Source organism: Melozone crissalis, unplaced genomic scaffold (genome assembly GCF_028551555.1).
Source record: "Melozone crissalis strain CALT ecotype California unplaced genomic scaffold, PUWL_Pcris_2 ptg000004l_1, whole genome shotgun sequence".
Classification (NCBI taxonomy): domain Eukaryota; kingdom Metazoa; phylum Chordata; class Aves; order Passeriformes; family Passerellidae; genus Melozone; species Melozone crissalis.
Window position 1 is genome coordinate 26,036,809 of NW_026535782.1, and position 19,690 is coordinate 26,056,498.

The 19,690-nt window shown below is 39.4% G+C and overlaps 1 protein-coding gene across 8 annotated transcripts in view; it reads right to left on the minus strand.

Annotated features, from left to right (window-relative positions):
• Positions 1-19,690, minus strand: part of GRIP1 (glutamate receptor interacting protein 1) — a 307,729-nt gene that overhangs the window by 193,262 nt on the left and 94,777 nt on the right. The window lies entirely within an intron of this gene.

The following is a 19,690-nucleotide window of genomic DNA, read 5'->3' on the forward strand; positions in this document are numbered from 1 at the left end:
GAATTCCTATGCAAATGAGGGTGTTGGCAGCTGTAGCATCCAGAGACTACAGTGTGGGGAAAAGCAAACGAACACCAAAAAGTAATCTTCCAGCTGTAGCCACAGAGGAATTTATCTGTGTTAGTCTCTACTATCTGCATTTCCATTTTACAAGCAATCACACAACTTCAGTGCTACTGTTCCTACCTTCATTATTAAAAGCATGTGTATTTTATCAAGAATTGTTTCTCTAAAACAGACTTCTCCCTCTGAACCTGAAGAACAATTCACTGACTGCTATGAGCCAAGCTCTGGGATACACAACTGAGGTAAAATATTGAGAGCAAAGACAAAAACACAGTTTCTAACCTTTACGGGGAGTACCTGGAAAACAACTGTAGTTATCCAGAGATCTGAAAGTTAGTTTCATATTTACATACCTACATTGAATATATATAAATATCCATATCATGTCCACTCTGCTTATTTGAGAGGACAGGCAAAAAGTAGTTTTGGGCAGCAGCTATGTTTCCAGAAACACATAGCTCAAGGGAACAACCACTTCTGGAAGCATCTTTCCCATTTGGACCATTTCTATAATTGCTACTCAGCAGGGCTAGAAATCAGGTAAACATTTAGGAAGATCGTCAAGAAGATGAGGACAAAAAGGGTGTGTGTTAGTTTCTTATAGACAGTAGAAAAGGATAGCGGGATGGGAATTTACTTTGGTTTATAGGTTTACTGCACAGTTTGACCTGGCAAATGCAGAACATGACCCATGGAGCTGGGGCAGCTTCCATGTGCTGTGGGGAGGAAGTTCTTTCTACAGTACCAGTTAATGCGATGCTCTCCTGTCGCTTAATCAGCTCTGGTGACTCATCTTCCCTCTCAGTTCCTGTATCTGAAATTTGGGAAGCAGGGACGAAGGTGACTGAAAGGAAAAACGCTCAGAGGAAATGAAATTAATCCCAGAGGATTTCCTGACATGAGAGTCTTTCAAGGCACTCTGACATGTTCTGGGGGCACGACGACTGTCACGCCTGGCAGTCAGGGCTCCAGCGATGCCTTGGCGATGCTTCACGCTCCAGTGCAACGCGTGGCTGCGCTTCTTGGGGCACGCAGCTGGCACTGCCTCAGCTCTGCCTGCTCCCCCTCCTCACAGGGACAAGGGGACGTGCTGCCTTCTGATGGATTTGTATCTCTTACCTACTTTACATACGTATCTAGATATATGCCATTTATACAATTATATACGTAAGAAGAAAAACCAACAGGAAAGGGTCAGACTTCAGGGGAAACCAAGGGTACAGCTGCATGAATGAGAGCAAACAGACCCAAGCTCACCCTGCTCTGCTCTATTTGCTGTAGCGGATGGGACTTCCTTTTTATGTCAATTTTCACAGTATTTTGAACTCTCTCCCTATTTTATAGCAAAAGTTGATAAAAACAATGACAACTAATGAAGTGGTTATAAAAGAAAGCTACAAAAAGTAAATGTTATGAGTGAAAATAGAAAAAGAAAACAATGATCTTCAATATTTTAATCATTGTTTTACTACTCTAACAATCTTGTGCAAACATGAAAAGGTTTACAAACATGGACGCTATTGCCAAATTTCAGCAGAGTAAAATAAAAAGATTTTAGCATCTTTGCAGTATCAGAAATTCTAGCAGAGTAAGGCTTAAAAGAAATTCCATTTTTCCTGCAATTTCCATTTTAGGTTTTTTAAACAGGCACACTGCAACATTTAATTGCTTCCTTTCTTAATGCACAGTGTTACATCCAGAGTTGAGACATTTTCCAGTAAATGAAGAAAAATATTTCCCATAGCCACAAAATGCTTTCAAAGTCTCCAGTGACAACACAGTTTCAGTGATAAAACAATACGGTTTTGTAGCACACAACTGCCTCTACTGCACTCTATTAATTCTTGCCCATTGACAAGATAATCACCCCCTGCATTGTTTGCATCTACCAGCAGGTGATGAGCACATATTGAATGGAAGAGCAGTCACCAGCTTCCCCAGAAAGGGGAAGTGGTGGGAGCTCAGTGCTATAGCCAGAGCAAAAAACATCTCTGAATCTGAATTACATCTAATAAAAAAAAATTACAAAGTAATCTCTAACTTTATTAGTTTTAATTAACAACTTACTGAAGCTCTGGGAAAACAATGTTGTGATTAAAACCCACATTGTGACAAGATGCATGCAGCTGTATAGCAAAAAGAACACTTTAATTACTTCAGAATGTTGACTACCTGGATTGACTATGATCTTTGCAGAAGCAAATGCCATATCGCTTACTTAATTCAAAGGCCTCCTATTCAGGCCGTGTTTCCCTCAATGTTTATGTTACAAATATTTTTGTATACTACTAATATAAGATTATGGGCAATGATGTTTCTAAAGAAGCATACAGATTCTGAGAGATAAAAAGGTAGCTCTGAAAGAATCATAGCCCCCACAGACCCTACTGCCTTATAATATGCCTTTTCAAGGGTAATGTCTTTTTTGATGCTGGACTTCTGATAATTTTTATCATTTAGAAGTACAGCCTATCTTTCTTCCCCCCAAGACTTTTTAAGCTGTGCAATTCGACTGTCATATCTCACAAGAGAAGCTGTGGGAAATACCAAAAGAATACAGCCTGGCAGCTTACCTTGAGTGACTCGAGTCCTCAAGGAACCAATGCTGTCTACTGACTGGGAGCTCTACTAGCCCTCTTTAGACTATTACAACACCAATCCTCTCCACACAGCATCCCCGCTGCCCAGAACACCTGCCCTCAAGCACCAGCTTGAGCCACAAGCCTTTGAAAAGTCCACTACCAAACCTTATGTTCCAGAGTCCTTTCTGACCTGTCCACTCCATGATTATACAGCAACTACATTACCCAAGTATTCACTACTAACGTGACTTCTTTATCACAATGCATCAAGCAGTGCCTCTCTTGAAAACAGGATTATTATGAAGAAGCTGGAGTAAGTGTTCAGTGATTCAGAACTGCTCTAGAGATCACTGCAAGCCACTCTAGACAGTGCACTGTTCTGCATGTAAGTGCAGTTTTAGACCTGAGTGATTTCTTTCTTCCCAGAAGGCTGGCAGGCTTTTCTTAAGTTATCTCAAATATGTGCATGCAAACAGCCACACACTGTAATCCACTGCAATACAGGACTACCAACGACAACACGCAGCCACAGAGAGATCTCTGCTAATGCAAAAGATTTGCTGCCTTTCCATGACCACAATAGTGGAAAAACATGCTACAAGTTGCAATTTCAGTTTATTTGTATCACATATAGCTGCTATGGCACATTTCTTGCATTACCATTTCCAATGCCTTGAATGGTCCACACACACTTGCACATGTGTGTAAAATGAGACATTCTATAATTTTAATCCTTCACAAGACAAGCACACCTTGAATGACCACATGAATAGTTAAATGTGCATCTAGACACAAGAAATGCACAGAAACCAGCAAGGCAAATTCCATGAGCCAATCTCCCTGTGCTAAATGTATTTCTCTGCAACCCTGGCATTTTCCTTGCAACATCTGCTGTTCCAGTAGAGCTGCAGAGGGAAGCCATGGGGGAATGACAGTGGGAGTTGAAGAGCCTGCCCTGTGTCTTTGGGCTCAATTCTAGAAAGAAGAAAAGCAACCTCTAAGCAAGATGTGGGTGTGGGTTAACCCATCAAAAGCACTCCTTATACCCACACTGCTTGTAACAAAGTCCAAGCTGAAGAATTTCCAATAAGAAGGTTCAAGAGGTACTGCACCTTCCAGAGTACCAGCATTACCACTACATTACAGATCCCACTGTGTTAATCATTAAGAGCCTGGAAACTCATGTTGAGAGAGAGGTATGACAGCAACACAGATATAGTCACTGACATTTAATACAGTCACTTTGATTAATTATTAAATCTCTAAAATGAACTTGGTGCTTGAAATGGCATTTCAAAGGGTCCAATGTTCCCATTAGCAAATTAACTTTACTCTCAACAATTGGCATTAGTTGCTTGGAAACAATTATTTTAGACACCTAAACACACTTCACTTAATCTATACACCCCCAGTCTGGCTTCCTCACAACCCTGCTGAACAGATTTACATATATTTGGTATTCCCTACATAGCCTGACATTCAATTTTCAAATATAGTATCTTTGCAGTCACTGAACCTACACTTAATTTCATTCAGTACGCCCAGCCATTTTCCAAGTTGAAAGCTTGAAAATTGCTCAGAAAGACAATTCAAATTTTATACATTTTATATATTTTATATACGTATAAATACATTAATAAGTGTTTCTCACATAGACAGAATTTTTACTTGGGATCAAATACATGCAGAGGAAAATAAAATATTCAGGCTAGGCAATCAGTCAGTACAAGAAAAGGCTGTACATCAAAACACCAAAGACACCTAAGGCGAAAGTTTAATAATTGCCAAGTATTTTTGTTTCCCTTAATTCAACTTGTATCTTTAGAAAAAAATTAAACACACAGTCAATATCTAGCTAGTCTTAATAAGACAAGCAAAAATTCACCACTAGAAGCATTTTATGACTGTAAGGAAAGAGTAAATACATATTGCTAACAAAAAAAAAAACCTATTCTTTGTTTTCTTCCTCACTGTTTTCAGAAAGACTTTATTTTCCTATAAATGCTCAGCAGAAAAGTACCAGTTAGATGAGTAAGTGTGAGATCTGATTTGGCCTAGAAACAGCTAAACCCAGGAGCTGCTGCATCAGTGGTGTCCACCTACGAAGAGAGCTTTCAGGAGAGGTGGCGAGGGAGAACTGGGGCTGGGCTGCAGCCTTCAGCCCACACTTGGGGAGCAGCACTGGGGAGCCCCACAAGGCCAAGTACCCACCTGACCTGAACAATGCCAGAGCTCATGAATCCAGGCTTCCAGCAGCATTTAAAGCTAGAAAAAACACAGCAAGCCCACATAGACCCTTAACAGACAAACAGAGGATGTGGCTGAGACATTGGAAGGAATCTCTGGCCTTCTACTGAATACTGTTCCTGTCTGATACACCAGTGCTCTAAACAAGGTGTTTCATTTATAACACTCACCAGTCTTGCTTGAGGGTGTGTGTGGGCCAGTCAGATAAGTTTTTTTAGAACTAAATCTCATTCCCTCGCATTTTTTGAGACTGGTTTCAAATTAAATAAAGTGAGGAAGTGAAAACAAGTCTTCAATACTTTACAAGAGTGGTGGTCCCATAGATTGTTTAGCAAAAACAACTTTTACAATACAGAAACACTGATGCAATATTTTTAGGCAGCTTTAGTCTTAGAATACTTGGAAAACAAGTTGCAGACAGGCTGACATTTTAAAATAATTTTTTAACTCTGCATCTCTGAATGTCTCCTAGAGTTAAAGGTTATCCAAAAGTCACAAAGCCATTTCCCAGAACAGACTCACAATCTTGAGATTGACACGCACTGTTCTGTACAGAAAAAAAAAAACAAACATGAGGGCAAGGAGGGAAGCCCAGCTATTTGTTTCCATTTGCACATTTATTAAAATCCTGTTTAGACAAAACTGTTCTTAGCCTTCACATTCATCACCATGCCAAGATAAACTGAAGCTCCCATAGAAATCACACATTATTTTGTCTTCAGTAGGACTGTGTATGATGTACCCAAGGGGAATGTGGACTGAGGCCAGACTTGGTGCTAGAGGTATGTCTAGGAAAAAGGTACTTTTGCCTGCTATGGAGCAGATATGAGCATGGGCAACACTAAATTACATATCAGAATATGTTTCTTCAATGACATTGTGAAGCATTTGAACAAGCTGCCCAAGGAAGTGGTGACATCACCATCCCTGGAAGTTTTTGGAAAACCATCTAAATGTGTCCCTTGGGGGGCATGGTTCAGTGGTGAGCTTGGCAATGTTAGGTTAACAGTTAGACTCGCTTATCTTAGAGGTCCTTTCCAACATTAATGAAATGGAGATGGACACCGTCTGTCTCTGGCACCTCCTCACCCAGCACCTCTGCTCCCACCTGAAACTGAACTATATAGACTACCAGTAAAGTAAAAGAAAGATGACAAAAATTAAAAAAAAAAAAAAAGGAGAAAAAAATCCTCCACATTTCAATAATTCTTCAAGAAATGGCAGGGTAAGCTTTAATTCACAATTCATCAGCAAAAAATAGAAAATATTAATAAAAGAAACTGCTGGCGTCCTCACATGCCAAGTGCTGTCCATCAGACCCTGAGCAGCATGGAATTATCAACCCCAGGGGACAGCCAGGCAGCCTGCAGACAAGCCTGGGAGGGAGGTGTCCCCAGCACATTCAACACAAAAAAATGTCTTTATGTCAAATAAATACTTACTTCCTTATATCCTGTGGCAAAATACAGAGCCAAGAAAATAATTTACAGTTAAAAACCCAAATATGTTTGAAGTGGTTTTGAAGATGTTTGAACTCTTTGAGGCTACAGGAATTTTGCCTGTTAGGGAGATTGCCAATTTTTCCCCCTCCACAATTCAAACAGGCTCACTGAGTAGAAATGCAGGCTTATCTACACTTAAGGAGCAGCATAAGGGGATTTTGTACATGCTGCTCTTGAAATAAGTGCAAAAAAGCAAAAAAGTCATTCAGAAATCAAAAGTCATGATTCCTGAAGCATATATATATACACACACACACAGAGACAGACATATCTGAGTTGATATACCTGAGTTAGATGTCGGAGTTGAAATTTCAGCATCGAGGTTTTTTCCCCAATAGCTGCTCTCCCAGGAGAAGCTCAGAAGAAGGAATGTCCACGCCTGTTCCCCCCTGCCCCATGGACACCAAGAGACTCATACAGCAAGGGCAGTCACTCAGTTCTGCATTAGACTTAATGTCCAACTGCAGACACAGAGACCAAAGCTTTGTACCTCTGTTCTCCTGCTGCAACCCCAAGTTCCAGATGTAAATAACTTATTCTACAGTGACTGCACCTCAGAAGTTTGCTTTGCTGCAAGGTCCTTCTCTTCACACATCTGAAGAAACAACACTGAGCTGCTCTAAGCAAAGAGATCAATATAAACACACAGCTCATCTTCTGACATTTCCAATCTTTCATACCCCACCAAAGAACCTCAAGCTGTCACTTATCCACCCCATGTACATTTTCTCTGTGCACATACAGACATGCTTAGCTCCTGTCCAAAAATCAGTCTACGACTATAGCATCCCACTGGCCTTCCTAACAAAGGGAGCAAACATTCATTTGCTTGGATTCTGTAACAGCAATTGGCTTTCATGCAGTAAAAACAGCAGTCATATCTTCTATAAAACTCCATATAAGCCCATTTTTCACTCAGAGTGAATAAAAATGAAATAAATAAAAAATCACTGCACTTGGCAGGCAATTTAACACATTTAATATTTACTACGATACATCTATCTACTTCAGGTTTTGCTCCAGTGAACAGCATTTTAGGGTCAGCATCAAATAAGTCTCACTTTTTGTCTTTCTTTTCCTTCTTTCCCTACCTCCTGCCTCCAGCAAGCATTATACAGTTTAAAATGTTAATATTATTATAGGTTACAATTTTAAATTCTAAGTGAAGGCTCATGTATAAAAGATATTGGCAAGAATAATTGGCTTTTCCAAACAAAAGAAATCAGCAATAAAGTGTATTAAGCAATGATTATTGAATTCTATGCTCCAGGCTAGTGGTTCCTGTCAAGAGTGGTCCTTCAGAATCAGGTTTTCCTCTTCAGCTTTAATGAACAAGGATGAAATAATGCACTGAAATGAAATAATGCAGAACTAATCAACTGTCTTTGTTTTTGAACTCTGAGCAATTTCCTTGAGAACCAAAATTAAATAGAACCACCATGCTTACAAATTCTCTTGGAGGAAACAATACAGAGATACTGATCTCTCAGTTAAAAGATGTTTTATCTCTGTCAGAAATAGGTACAGAGTATAGAAACACAATAGAGACAACAAACACTGGGAAGAAACCATTAGAATTACTATTTTGTTCTACCCACACACAGCACCTTCTTTCAGGTTCCCAACTACAGACTTAGATCGAACCTGTACCAATGGGACTACTCACACTAGTGGAGTTACACACCTGGCACCTGCAGGACCAAGTCTTTGGCTGGCCTAAAGCAAGGCACAGCTGAGACAATACAAAACCTCAAAAAAAACCTCCCACTGTCAGCTCTGCAAATCTGCTTGATAAAATAAACATATAAACATCAAGCAGAAAAAGTGCAATTACTGCAAACAGATTTTTGAGAGCTTTGTTTTCTATGCAGCAGCTATAAACAAACAAATCTCCCCATGCATTTTAAGATGCACAGGAAAACACATTAAAACCCAAGACCAGAACCTCTGACTAAAACAGCTGAATTTGCAGATGCAAAGGCTACTTGATCTTCACTTCCCCTGCTTCTTTCCCAGACAGCTTCCTTTTCACATTTTTTTGGCCTAGCCTTAAGTTAAGGCATCCCCAGCAGCCCTGGGTCAAGCCTAAAGGCAGGGCACACACATCTTGAGCTCTGGACTCTGCTGTCACATTTGACAAGTGACCATCCCCCTGGCCTGCTGAGCAGCACACACTAGTCTGTTCAAATAAATAAGCAAGCAGAAAGAGCAGCTGGCAGCCAGAATACAAGGAACTTATGCTTTTTAGAAGTAAACCATGTACTGGAGACCACAAGCAGGCATCTTCCATTTTACATTAAGTAAGATGCACACCTCTGGATACACCCTTTCCTGTCTGAGTGTGACTAGAAAGCCTTCCTTGCCTGAGGGTTTAAATGACTGCAGATGGCACGAGTTGACTTTCTCTCCTTTGCAACAATGGTTTGATTTTTATGACAAAACTGCAAGAAAAATCTTTATTAGAATGCAAATTCAGGAGGTACTGTGTGCCATTAACTTTATTTTTCAAGTACTTAAAAGGACTTCAGGACACACAAGGAGAAAGGGGTTTCCATGTGTGTAATTCAGAAAATATATAAAATTTCCACTTTGGGGAAAAAAAAAAAAAAAATCAGGTAAACAGGGTCACTCAACTGCCCAGGGCCCAGTTGAAGAATTAAAGAACTATATGCATCAGCAGAGAGAAAGGGGGTTGGGGGAGGATTAAAAAAAAAAAAAAAAAGAAAAAAAAAAAAAAGAAAATCTTCCACAGTTGCACACAGTGGCTGTAGTTCATGCCAGTAAGTGTGTGCTCTCATTCTCTCATTTGGATATTAAGCTAACCCTTCTCTCCATACCATGGTCCTTGTTACTATATTAGACTGCACTTCAAAACTGGACAAATTTTCCAGATTCCACAAGCCGAATTTAGAAGCCTATAGACAGATAAACCATTCAGTGATCTTCTGGGAAGCACTGATCATTTTCTAACAGTACAATAATCAAGTGAAAAACTCAAGAAAATTCGCCTCTTGAACTATTACAGATTTTTAAATATTGCTTGTTTCTTAGAGTCTTTTTTTAGCTTAATTTTGCAGTGAATTTAAAAAATAACTTGTGACCAAGAAAATATTACCAGTAATTTCAAAAACAATTTAAACTATTCATTTTAACTATTTACAGACTAGTTAAAATTAGCATAAGTAATCACCTTCTGTAGGTTACTCAAAAACAACTTTCATTTTTCTCCTTATTTGAACATGTCCCTATCAGCTGGCTGTAGTTTACATAAAACTAAGGCATAAAGCTGTTGCTATTAACCATCCATTAAATAATCATATAAGACATAGTTACCAAGTCATCAAGACTTAAAAGACATTTTATCACAAAATAAGAGCTCCCTCACCAAAACTACATTTTCCTTACCTGAAAATCCACCAACATTTCACTAGTGCATGGAATGCTAACATTTTAAAGAAGATTCTTGTGTAAGAATTAATTCCAAAAACTTGCTTTCCCAGATTTTTTTAAATTGTCTTAATTGAAATTTTGTGAGAAAGAAGATTTGAGCATTTTCCATATATTAAACCTATTTTCATCCATGGAGGAGTGTGTAACCTTGGCCTGCTCCTCTACTCACACTGATGTAACCTCCTTAATAATTATGCCGTGAGCAACATTTTTGTAAGGGACTTAAACCAACAGCTCATAAACTTCTTTCACTATCTAAAAGGAAGAAAACAACCTATTGTGAATGGACATGTGGCTGTAAAAAGCTCAATTATCTGCACAAGACAAAGGGCCACAAACTCCAGGCTGTAACTAGAACAGCCTTCAACAGTTTTGCTCAGTCTGTGGAAACAATTTGCATGACACAATCTGCCCTATAAAATCCACAGCCTTTCATATTCTTATAAGAGCTTGAGTTCAAAGGAGTAGTGAAGAAAAAAAAGATACCAAAAAATCCAAAATAAACTAGAAAGGAGCACTATTTTCTACCCACCCAAGAACAAAACATGAACACTGAATTGCAACACACAAATCAAGTACCAGTTACAAAACAAAACTGCTCAGTGCATTCTCCATCCCTTGTGATATGTTTGGGAGTGGCAGCATTTTAAAGGGAAGGTTGTGCTCTTCCAGCAGACAAACCTCGTCCTCTCTGTTCTCCTGTAGCACTGGTCTGGGTATTCCCTGCCTGCAGAAGCCAGCTAAGACACATAACAACTGGGAGACCAGCTGATTGTTTTCAAAACCTATCACACTCATAAATACACTTATTTTTGTGAGATGCTTAGTGTAAACCAAAAAAAGCATGGGTAAATCATAATTAAGCTAAGCTTCAGAAAACTTCTCTCTTTTTTCCTGCCAGGATATGGCAGAAGTGAATGCCAACAGATTTAGAAGTGCTGGGGATGCCTGTGTAACTCCTCTGCAAATCTGTGAAGCCTAGGTGAAATATGGGTCAAGCTACAGAGGGAGCATTCCAGAGACAACCAAAATGGCATTAAATTCATGGGGATTTCAGAGTTCCACCACCATGCTGCACTCTATTTAATTACTGATGGGCAGCTATAACCACCAGCCTGAACAGCTTTGGTTTCTTCACTTCAGATTTCATTGTGGTCTCCTTTTAGCAACGAAAGGGAGCGTAGCATTTTCATGACAAGCCACGTGACTTTCTACCACCACACAATGGAAAATCCGCATTCCTGCCTTCCAAACTGTAAATGCCACCAGACGTATTTAGATTTACTGACAACTGACCTGAGCACTGCTGCTGCTGCTGGCAGTGCTCTGCCATAGATCCAGGCTCTCTCCCAACTTTCCTTCAGAAGCATTTTCTCATTTTCCCTAAACTGGGCTGTCAGATGCAATGTCCCTATCAGACAGTGTGGCAAACATCCCTTTTGATTTCCCGGCATTCGGTGCTAATACAGCTGGCACCGCAGCCTGCAGCTACGGCTGTGACTCATCCCTGATGACCACACAACTTAACTGGGCTCCTAAAAATGGGGTGCAGGTAGCAGGTCTTAAGGGCTTTAATGCATTTCCTACTACAACCTACAGAAAGCAAGGCCAAAAAGTGTGTATGTCTCTGTATTTAATATATGTTAGCATAGCATTCATTTTTTACTGCATGTATTTACTTGTAATACATTGTGAATACTTTCTCTTTTTTAATAGAGATGCTACCAGCTGACAGAATAGTGACAGAGTGCATTGTTAAGTGAAGAGTTTTACCCTTCTGGGAGAGGGACAATGTTATCAAAATATAATAGACCTGAGCAGCCACAGAGCTTGTTAAACACACCCAAAGGAAGCATTTGCAAACAGACTTGAAAACAATTTACTGAGTTAATACTTCACATCATTACTGTGTACTCTTGATTTCACTTTCTTTTTCAGTTTCATTCAAACATCATTTCCCCTAGAGCTGTCTTAAATCACTTTTCTCCTTTTTGCTTTCCAAAGTTTGGCTCTTCCCATGGTAATCTTTGCAAAGATAGGTCACCTCAAGTGTCTCTCATCATCTGTTCAAAGTGCCCAGATACAGCCAAAAAATCAGTCTGCTTCCTCCCTCCTTTGTCCCATAGCTGCCCACAGTGTTCGCTCACAGTGTCAGCACAAGGACTGTTACTACAGAATGCACTGAAGTGATACACACGTGATCAGATCCTAAGGTCACTCATCAGAATTAACTTCTGCTTCTTAACGTCAAGGATATTTTGGTTCATTTATAGCAAATATTATATCCATAACATGTTGTTATGAAATTTCCATGGCATGCTAAACCCCAGAACTGTTGGCTCCATGTTCTCTACAGCACGCATATGCACACATACACAAACCATTAAAAAGTAAACTGCAAGATCCAGATTTAAGAATTTCTAAACTTGGCCTGCTTTTGCACATGCATTACAACACAATCTTTAATTATCTGATCTACTTCTTGCATGAGACCTCATTTCATTTAATGCTCAAAAGAAATTATATTAACTACCTGATGAATTGTTTCAGACCTTGTTTTCCCTTCATTGCTCAAAGTGTAATTCCATACCTTAATTCCCACCCACTATTCAAGCCCTTCTCTCTGGACAGACATTCATTTCTTCCCAAGTTCTTTTGTGGTGCTCATCACTGTAGCATTTGCTATCTTAGCAAACACTAATTTATTTCCACAGCATATCTGTGAAAGAGAGAAATGATTAACCCCATCTCATAGGCAGAGAACCAGAGTACAGGGAGATTATCATCAAAGGTATGCAAGAATGGAAAGGCTGAAGTCTGAGATGCCTTATGGCTGGATTTTCAGACTACTGAGGCTTATGTAATTTCTGTATATACAAACCAAACCTCCCTTGGCTACAGCAACTGGTGCCAGACATCTGCAAGTTCATGCTCCCAAGTGAGGAAAACAGGAGGTGAGCCCTGATGGGATTTGGTGCAGCCTCTGCCACACCAGCACTACAGCAAAACTGAGCAGGTCCTTCATTAAGGACTCTTTAATGAGGGGCCAAATAAAGTTCCTAGAAGCACCCTTAGTTCTGCTGCTTTTTCAATCTGGACTATGAGTCCTCAGAATGCTGATTTGTGTATTATTCCTGGGTTTCAGAGGGTAACTAGAAAACCCTCTGAACAAAATCAGTAGCATTAAGGGGCCTGGGTCATCAGCCCCAGTACCCAGTCACAGCACAACCCCTGTGCTTTTCTGCTGAAAACACTACACAAAATTCCCAATAATTTCTGTACATATGATGAGTACCACCACATTTGTCTTACAGAAATAATAACTATGGTAAACAGGTGTATTTATATTCATGATGATGATTAATGACAGCTCCTGTCACGCCCTGCTAACAAAACACAGCAATCATTCAATAAATGTTTATCATCTCATCAGCAGGGGACTTATATTGTTTCTTTCTTTGTTCTACTAATTGTTTCAAGTCTTCCACTGGAACTGAAGGCCGATATTAAAACTGATACCTCAGTAGTTGCTTCTATCTCTCTCTTTAATTTTAGTTCATAAAACCTGGTATTTCATTCACTTCGCATTATCCACAGGGAAAAAACAATCACATCACTCCATGTTCATGATGTAAACTGACAAAGCCATGATTAAAACCAAGGACTTACACATCATTTCAGGCAGTAGGAAGCCCAGATCTCTGAATTTCTTTGTCTGAATGTAAACATCATATATTCTAGACACACTAAAATATAAAGGGTACCAAATTCTCAATTCTCTAAAACACTAAGGTACAGCCTTATAACAGGAGCCACTGTAAGAAGAGGAAGACCTAGAACAAGTAAATTTCTTGAGCAGGGACAATCAGGATCTTTAGTTATTCAGTAAAGAATAGGACTGGAAAGTAAATGAAAGAAAAGTAGCAGAAATAAAATGAAAGAAATTGTGCGCTCGTAATTGCTCACAGGGAGAAGTGTTTCCACTTCATGCAAAAAATTATATAACTCAGGTCTCATTATTTCAGTGCCTTCAAATAAATAAGCTATTTTCCCTCAAGTAACTCCAAAGCAATGTTTTACTATCCATGCTCTGTGCTGCCCCAGGAGCCTAAGGGCCACTTGTAGAAGAGCCACAAAGGGTCATTTAAAAAAGCAATCCTATTACTAACAAACTTAAAACTGGCTGTTGCATGACAGTTTTAAGTAAAAAACAAAATTAGGATTTTGTGGTCTGTTGAAAATGAAAATGTTTCACCAAAACCAGCACACACCTGCCTGGCAAGAAGAGATGCATTGCTCCAGTCCTGCAGGGAACCCCACAGCCTCAGGTCTAGGTGCCACACTAACAGACTGTGTAGCTGGGCATCATGCTACTGCAGCACGAGGAACAACACCCATTTATTATATCTTAATTATATAAACAACAGAATGCAGCTAAAGCTACTATTCAAACAGACTAAACCTCTACAAACACAAGTCTCATCCCCAGACTTACACGTTTTAACTAATATAAACCATAGAAGGGGTAAAATAAGATTTTAATATATGCACATCTCTTATGGGCTTAGAAAACATAAATAACTTCATGGGAGGCTGAAGAGCTGCTACCAGTCTTCCTTTTTTACCTACTCCTACTAGTTTGCTTGTCTATAAAATGAGCATAGTATGTAATTCTTCTCCTCCACTTGGCTTCCACCAGAAAGAACACTTTCACTAGCAACCACGATGTACAAGATAGTAGATAAACGGGATCATCTCCAAAACACACACATACCTCATCAAAAATCAAGTAATTCTCTGCAAGAGGATGGATGTCATGAAATATAAAACTGCACTAGACGCAATGACCAATTGCTTTAAAAAAACCCAACAATTTTTTAGCAATTTTAACACCTATGTGTGTTAAAGAAGATGAAAAAGCAAGAGAAGCAGCATGTGCGTAGACCCTTACCTAACGACTGTGTGAATTTTATCCAAAATGGAAAATATTGCTATTGTCACATGGGAAGTCTTAGCAGTGGAAGCAGAGACAACATCACTTGCTACCACTTTTGTTTCACTCAGAAAACCCTGAATGGGGAAGTGGACACCACCTGCCCCAGCAATAAAGCTCAAACACAGCAGCTTCCTTTATCACCGAGGCTGGCTTGCAAACTGACACGGGGTGGTAGCCCTGTGATGACAGAGTCTGTCTGGACATGGGCATCACACCCATGATGAACCTGAGGCACTGGGGCTATCCAGATCTCAGGAAAAGAGTGGAAAACAGAAATACTTCTGTAAAACAGAAATACTCAAGACCTGAAGTCGGTTAATGAAAATCTCCAGATTCCAACAACCATATAACAGTTATTAAGATGAAGGAAATAGAAGTTTAAATAAATTTTAGTTATTTCTTTTAAATATTATTTTTATTGTGTTTTCAAAGCCTGCAATATCCTCTACTCGGGTTACCAGGCCTTTTTTTCTTGTAGGCTTCAACAAATACTTTAGTTTCTATGAAAGCTGAGATTTTACTGTACTGACATGACAAGATCTGTGGTAGGTGAAGAACAATCCCCCCACACATGCACATCCAGTTAACAGCAAACTAGCAACACACAATCATTGTAAAATAAAAAACAGTTGTCCTGCATTCCTCATCCTCAGGATCAACTAGCATCTCTACAGCTTGAGCAAGAGATACTCAATTACCTTGTCACCACGTGACTCAAAATCATTAACTCTTCTGCAACCCCAATGAAATCTGTGAGATTGCTGCAAACAAGAACTATTTTTACCAATTTACAAAATGGAGAAAACCTTGACAAGAGTGATGTTGCTACTGACCACATCATTAAGAAATCATTGGCATATCACTCCCCTTGGTGTTTTGCCCTATGTATTTAATACAGCTTCAAAACCACCTGCAGTATGAAATGCAAAGACATTTATTCCTAACATTTTGGCAGCTATGGTGTGGGAGTTTCTGGACCATAACATTGAGCTGTGTTGGAGAATAACGCCCAAGTGGAGTTTTTCTGCTGACACCATCCCGAGAAGCATATCATATATACAATTTTAATTTTAATAATTCCAGGTTTCAGTCAACAAAGAGGACATTTTCAATTCTGAGTCATACAAAACCTTCAGTTTTTCCTTTTTTACGTTATTTGCTAGGCTAGGAGTCAAATACCTTCCCTTCACTTTCCAGTGATGATGAAGGGAGGGAGAAGGGCAAATCAGTGGAAAGACCATCACATGTATTTAGAGAACGAATTTGAAGAAGTTGATGGTCCTAAACTGAGGAACCAGATGATTCTGAAATAATTAATAGATGGCATCAGAGAAGGAAATGACATATGACTTCATGGCAGACATAGATTATGGCAGATTACTTTCTCTAACATATCAACACTCTTGCTACACAATATATACTAGGCCTTGACAAAGGATAGAAGTTATTCCTTGGACCCTGGTGACTAAATGGAACATTTTAAGGTCAAGGCTAAAATCATAGGACCTTTCAGGTTAGTGGGTACTTACTAGCAGAATTCTTCAGAACATTGCTTTTTGTGATCATTACCTAATATTGTCATTGTAGCTACACAAAAAGTAAAATCTTTATGCCAACAGACTATGCTGTGAACCACATTGAGAAGAACATCATCATCAGAAGAAAGATCACTAAAGAGAAAAAAAGGATCTTTCAGGAGATGGATGACAGACACCAGAAGTACCATAATAAGGCAAAATTTAACAAGATGCATTTACCCTCTATACCTGCGTGTTTCATAAAACCTGTGAAGTTCCAAAATGAGTTGAAAGAAACCCAAATCCTTCCAAGTATTATGACAAATAGACTTAGTGCTGAAATTATTTTAGGGTGTGGGAAGAAGTGTTTATTTTGGTCAGAGGTGACCAAGTTGTGCTGGGTCCCAAAACCACACTCCCACTCAAGATTAGGCTGAAACTCAAAGGTCTTGGCACAACAACCTGACTTCAGCAATTGGATTTATTTAATTTCTGGGAGCATTCCAGCAAGTTCTGCTAAGCAGCATTCCTGATGGTTTGCAAACAGTCTCTGCAATAATATAAAAAGGGCCTTTTTCACACAAAGCCTTGTTATAAGGAACATGTTGAATGGCAGTGGTATAATGCTGCTCAAGATAAGTATGATGCTTTTTAAAGTGTTTTATAAAATAAGCACCAACTTGTCTGAGTTGGGTAGCAATTTCATCACCCATTATGTTCACACTGCAAAGCCTCACTGAAATGAGTATGATGCCTGCACTACTAATGTCAATATGTGCTTGCATACCAAAATTGTTACTTTGGTTTTTCTAGCATTACATAGCACAGACACTTCAGAAAGATAGGAGAGCTGGTGCTGCATGTCAAATAAGGTTATCCATTAACTGACAACAAGTGGATGAAAAGTTCAAGACAAAACACATCTGCCTCAGGAGCTGGGGTGTCTTTTTTTTACTCAGGGAACTTTAGGCAGCATTGCACATTCCCTTCATCCTGCTGCGTCCCAGTATCACAGTTAACATGGTCTTCCATGCCAAAGCTTTGGAGGAGTAAAGATGGTATACCAAACAGTGGCAGCAACAATATCCCAGCATCTGAGCACAGCTGGGCTGAGGACAAACTAAAGTCACCTTTTTCCTGTGATTCCCAAAGGTCTATTCTGTTTTTAACTTTGTTGTCTTTGTTTGATCCTGCGGTTATTCTAATGCAGTTTCTGCATTTTTCCATTAATTCTGCCTCCCTGTGCAACACTCTAAGCCATATTACAAATGGGGGAAGCAGAGAGAGAGTAACAAGCTCATAAAGTGATTGTCTCAGACCATCTTCAAATGTACTGGCTAATTGGATATATAACTCATAAATGATAATAGAGAAGGGATGCCTAACAACACAGAGAAAGTAAATCTAAAAAAGCTTCATCTCAGTTGAAAGAACAATAGGCATTTGAGTTCATTAGCTCCGATATTCTAAAAATCGTAACAATAAATACAATCTTTCCTGCAAGCACACATTTCTTTTAAGTAAATGACTGCAGAAGGAATGGCTATTAAAAGCTCTGCAATTACTCTAAATTTGTACTGTAAACAGTGTAATTTATAATAAACACCATAATTAAATTAAATATAAAACATTTCATTGTCCCAAACACATGAAATTTAATTGGACAAGTGCTTTTGTAGTAGCACCAGTAGCCTCTTTTCAGATTTTGCACATTAAAGTAACTACCACACCTATCCAACCAAAACACTGACACATAAAGCACATGGAAAGACCAGACAAAAGCACTTGAGGAATTGTGCTTGAGATGGTACCTCTATAAAGACTGCATGGCTCAAATCTCCTGTGACTGTTTGGTTTAAGTAACTGTGAGAAGTAGCCAACTCCTTGTGCATCCAGCTCTATAGGGCTGTGTGCTATTTTGAGCTCAATTCAATCTGAGTACTTGAACACTGCTCTAAACATCACTTCAAAATGGGACACACATTTCATCCAGTCTGAAATACTTATGACCTCCACAAGCTGAAGTATGTACTATTCTTCTGTTATCTAAGTAGAGTAAAAGGAAAAACCTATTAGATATTTGGCTCAATCTTAGTGCCATACATTAAGTTAAGAGTTAATAATTCATTAATCATCAGTCAAGAAACCCTTATTACATTTGACAGTTTTTGGAGGGGCTTTGCTTTCCTCTTTAAAGGACCTTCAACAACAACAATCCGCTAGGGAAATATTTTGACATACGGCTTTGACACGTTCTTTTGATTTACATATTAAAGCAAGGAGAAGTTATGTACTTTCCCTAACATATATCACCTTCAAAATTCTCAGTGCTAAACAGATTTAAAATTGTTAGTTCTTGTGTAGTAGATTTTGTGTAGCAGACTTCATGCCACAACATTACCCATTATTACTGCATTGCCTCCCAAATAGGTCTTCTCCTTGCAAGAACTCCCTCTTAACAACATAGGTAGGTTGTACTGTTTAAAATTATCAGCACGATGAGTTTTCTTAAAAATTGAAAGCAAACAAATTTGTATCAAGTAGAAGCCCAGTAAACAATCAAGCACCCTACACTGATTGTCTTTAGGAGATAGGCAAGCATGGTGCACCGGGAGAAAGCCAATAAGAACAACTCTTGTTTCCTAGTTTTCCACAAGATAGCAGTTCTCTGGTGCTGTAAGGCACAACCACATTTATCATTCTATCTTAAAACAAATGTACGGTTCTTATGATTTATTTCAGCAATGTGGAAATGAAGGAAAAAAGATGCTGACAGTCACTCACATGGAACAGAACAACAAAAAAGTACATCTAACTTCAGCAGCCCAACAAGGCACAGCTTCACTGCAAAGGTCCCAAACCAGTGGCCAAAACAGCAGAAACAGGCAATTTCTGCTCATGGCTGAATTATGCTCATACTGCCACCACATTGCCCTGACAGTGCCACACAAGACCCCAGGCAGAGGCTGTGTGTGGCTCCCTCCTTCCCACTCTCCCTGTGGGCACCTCTGGGCACATCCTCTTCTCCAGAAGACCACGGCAGACTGGCAGCTCTGATACCTGACAGGCACAGCGGACAAGCTCTAAGAAGCTGCAGGGTCCAGCATACACTTTGCACAGGATTTCTAAGCAGGTGGTTTATTTTGGTTTTGGCAGAGCTGCTGAGTGTCATCACGTGAGTGCCAGCAAAAAAAAATCCCCACTTAATTCTCCAGCAGTGGTCCTGGACCTGCAGTGAGGAACCAGCCCACTCAATTTACTCACTACTGAAAAGACCAGGTCACAGCGGAGGCTTAGTAAACTGACTCTCCCTCAATAGCAAACATTATT